We start from the raw sequence: 4,234 nt of genomic DNA, 5'->3' as shown, positions 1-4,234 counted from the left end.
CTGCTGTTGTTAATCCCAGCTCTCTAGGGTCCACTTTTTCTCTTTCCTTCCTTGGTTAAAAGCAAAATAAATTCAGTCAGTTACATATATTCGTGCAAATTATTCTATCTTCCTAAAGCTTTTTTGTCTTTTCCTTATCCTTTCCAAGTTGAAATGGGCAGGGCACTGGTTTTAGAGTAAGGGTTTATGTCTGGGTGCCATGACTTATTGTAACATGATCTTTCTCATCTTCATGTTTCTCTAGCAAAATGATACCTTACCATACAGGGCTATCATAGGTGAAAATGCTGATGTAAAGCAACTAACCCAGTTCTTAACATATAAATGGTCTCAATAATGTTATTGCTTTTCATTAAAAATAGATTATTAATATTTAATAAATATTTTAGGGTTTTCACCATAGGACATGTGTGCTCATCCGAAAGAGACAGAGACATTGAGAAGGAAAGTAAGAAATCATCCTCCAGGGGTATGGCCATGTGGCAACCCCTTCTCCTTCATTCTCCTCTTAGGATTTTGGTCACACACACATGTGCCCTGAGTGATTTTTCAAGCTGCCAGGTCTGGTACTCAAATCACTGGGCAACCAAGTAGGATTCCAGAATCTTAACTACTACATCACCTGCTAGCACCTAAACTGTATTATTTTTAATGCTTTTACAGTTTACCAATTTTCCCTTGAAAAATCCACACAAATCCTGCATATAAAGTCCTTGCAGAATCTATTTTAATTATTATTATTATTTATATATTTAAAAACTATACTTCATTTAAATTATAAATAGACTTTACCCAGCATGATATACACCTCAGTACAGTCAAGTTGAGAATACTATACAGGTCTTCAACAACAGATATAAAATATATCGGTGTCCAACAAATGTCTTACCTCTCTATTTTCCCCTAGAATTTCCTTTCCTACACTCTTCTGCTCCCACACTCTTTTCACTTTGTCTCTAGTGTCCATAACAATTTTTAATGCTTTTATGTCCTCCAGTCTTTTAGTATCTACCATAGAGTGCAGATATTGGCATATGTTAAGTGGAGCCATACAATGTCTCTCTTTCATAACCTGCCTTGCTTCACTCTGCAATGAATCTTCCATATTCGCCCACTTTCTATGAAATCCCAGGGCCTTGTTGTTTTTTATGGCTGAATAGTATTCCATGGAGAATACGTACCACATTTTTTCAATCCATTCATCTGTTTGTGGGCATTTGGGTTGGTTCTATGTCTTAGCAATCATGAATAAGTTTGCAGTGAATAATAGATGTGCAACTGCTTTTTTGACTGAGCATTCTCCTGTCCTTTGGGTAGAAACCCAGAAGTGTAATTGCTGGATTATATGGTAGTTCTATTTGAAGGTTTTTGAGCAATCTCCAGATTGTGCTCCACAGAGGCTGGACCAATTTACATTCCCACCAACAGTGTAGGAGTATTCCCCTTTCACCACATCCCCTCCAGCATTCATCATTGTTTGTTTTTTTAATCTTCACCATTCTGACAGGGATTAAATAGTATCTCATTGTGGTTTTGATCTGTATCTCCCTTATGATGAGATATGTTGAGCATTTCTTCATAAGCTTTTTGGCTGTTCATATGTCTTCCTGTGAGAGTTCATTCAACTCATTTTTCCATCCTTTAATTGGGTTAATCTTTTTCTTCCTAGTAAGCCACTTGAGGTCTCTGTGTATTCTGGTTATTAGCCTCTTAACTGAGGCTTAGTTAACAAAAACTCTCTCCCATTCTGAGTGTTGTAAATTTACAGTAACTACAGTGTCTTTTGCTGTGCAGAAACTTCTTAATCTGATGTAATCTCACCTGTCTATTTTGGGGATTATTACCTGTGCTTTGGGGGTTTACTTAAGAAATCTTGGCCTACCACAATGTCTCCCAGAGTTTCCATCAGTAGTTTTACAGTTTGCTTTCCTTTCCTACACTCTTCTGCTCCCACACTCTTTTCACTTTGTCTCTAGTGTCCATAACAATTTTTAATGCTTTTATGTCCTCCAGTCTTTTAGTATCTACCATAGAGTGCAGATATTGGCATATGTTAAGTGGAGACATACAATGTCTCTCTTTCATAACCTGCCTTGCTTCACTCTGCAATGAATCTTCCATATTCGCCCACTTTCTATGAAATCCCAGGGCCTTGTTGTTTTTTATGGCTGAATAGTATTCCATGGAGAATACGTACCACATTTTTTCAATCCATTCATCTGTTTGTGGGCATTTGGGTTGGTTCTATGTCTTAGCAATCATGAATAAGTTTGCAGTGAATAATAGATGTGCAACTGCTTTTTTGACTGAGCATTCTCCTGTCCTTTGGGTAGAAACCCAGAAGTGTAATTGCTGGATTATATGGTAGTTCTATTTGAAGGTTTTTGAGCAATCTCCAGATTGTGCTCCACAGAGGCTGGACCAATTTACATTCCCACCAACAGTGTAGGAGTATTCCCCTTTCACCACATCCCCTCCAGCATTCATCATTGTTTGTTTTTTTAATCTTCACCATTCTGACAGGGATTAAATAGTATCTCATTGTGGTTTTGATCTGTATCTCCCTTATGATGAGATATGTTGAGCATTTCTTCATAAGCTTTTTGGCTGTTCATATGTCTTCCTGTGAGAGTTCATTCAACTCATTTTTCCATCCTTTAATTGGGTTAATCTTTTTCTTCCTAGTAAGCCACTTGAGGTCTCTGTGTATTCTGGTTATTAGCCTCTTAACTGAGGCTTAGTTAACAAAAACTCTCTCCCATTCTGAGTGTTGTAAATTTACAGTAACTACAGTGTCTTTTGCTGTGCAGAAACTTCTTAATCTGATGTAATCTCACCTGTCTATTTTGGGGATTATTACCTGTGCTTTGGGGTTTACTTAAGAAATCTTGGCCTACCACAATGTCTCCCAGAGTTTCCATCAGTAGTTTTACAGTTTGCGGTCTTAGATTAAGATCTTTGATCCACTTTGAGTTGATTTTTGTTAATGGTGACAGATAGGGGTTCAGATTCACCTTTGTGCAGGTGGATACCCAGTTTTTCCAGCACTATTAGCCAGAATCTTTAAACCTACTACTCACCAGGCTCCAGCTCAATTTTTGCCTGCACTGACATGGACATTTGCAGGCTCTCTGGCTCTTCATTCTTCCATTCCTTTTGCTCTTTTCTTGAGGTCTTTGCTTCTCATATAGGCCATGTCTTGAAAATCTATCTGGTTCATCTTGTCCTGCATAATCCGAGGAATTATAAATCATGTCAAAGTTGTTGTCTTGCACCTCCCAAACAGGCTCTGAATCCAAATACAAAGATGACATCATATGGGCTAGTTTGTTCTGAATTTCTATCTTAGGTGCTGTTGCCTTCTAAGGTAAAAGATGTAGAAAGGCATTTGTTTCCTCTGAAGTAGCCAGTTGGTCATGATCTTTCTGGTCTCCATAGTTACTGTGTCGGTCATTCATGGTGATGGTCATACCTCTGGCAAGCTGGGGAAAAAATTATTCTTCTTTTTAAAGTCCAGTTGAAATGTGACCTTTTATAGTTTATCAGTCAAACCACTGGGTCCACTAAAAACAGATAGCTCAGAGATTTATTGCAGAAATATACAGGAATGTGAATAGAAGGCAAAGTCACTCAAAGTTTCATTTTTTCCCTGATTGGAATGTATATAGCAAGAGTCACAGTGAATTGAACAAAAATAGCCCTGTATTTTTAGAGGTAACACCTAGAACTCCAAGAGTAAATTTTCCCTCAGTTTGTCTAAGATTCAGCTGTGGTGGCCTACTGCCACTCCCATAATTACAGAGGACCTGTACAGAGGCTTCAGAGTAGGTTGTGGTACGTAAAGCAGTGGTCTTCCAAAGATGTGCTTACGCTAAGCCTTGGAATCTTTGGATATGTTATCCTACATACCAAAAAACAAAAACAAAAACAAGAAGAAGACTTTGACTCTGAGATAAAGACTACAGACCTTACAACAGATAATTCTGTTTTATCAGGCGGGACTAGTGTCATCCGATGGGCCCTTACAAGTGGATGACAAAGGCCAAAGTGGCAGTCAGAAAAATGTAGCAGCATGAAATGGACTTGACCTGTGTTTGTTTGCTTTGACAATAAAGAAAGGGGAATATGAACAGACTTAGACACTAGGAACACCAAGACCAACAGCCAACTAAGAAATGCAGACCTGTGAAGCAGCCCTGCTGACACCTTAATTTCAGCGCCATGAGACTCTATG

General features: G+C 38.4%; 1 pseudogene; it reads right to left on the bottom strand.

Moving 5' to 3' along the window:
* The window catches only part of LOC102488840 (ferritin heavy chain pseudogene), a 29,871-nt pseudogene extending 26,554 nt beyond the window's left edge, over window positions 1–3,317 (bottom strand).
* Window positions 3,318–4,234: the final 917 nt, after the last annotated feature.

Source organism: Tupaia chinensis, unplaced genomic scaffold, assembly GCF_000334495.1.
Source record: "Tupaia chinensis unplaced genomic scaffold, TupChi_1.0 Scaffold000402_1, whole genome shotgun sequence".
Lineage (NCBI taxonomy): Eukaryota > Metazoa > Chordata > Mammalia > Scandentia > Tupaiidae > Tupaia > Tupaia belangeri.
Note: the sequence above shows the minus strand (reverse complement) of the source record. Positions and strands in the feature narration are given on the sequence as shown.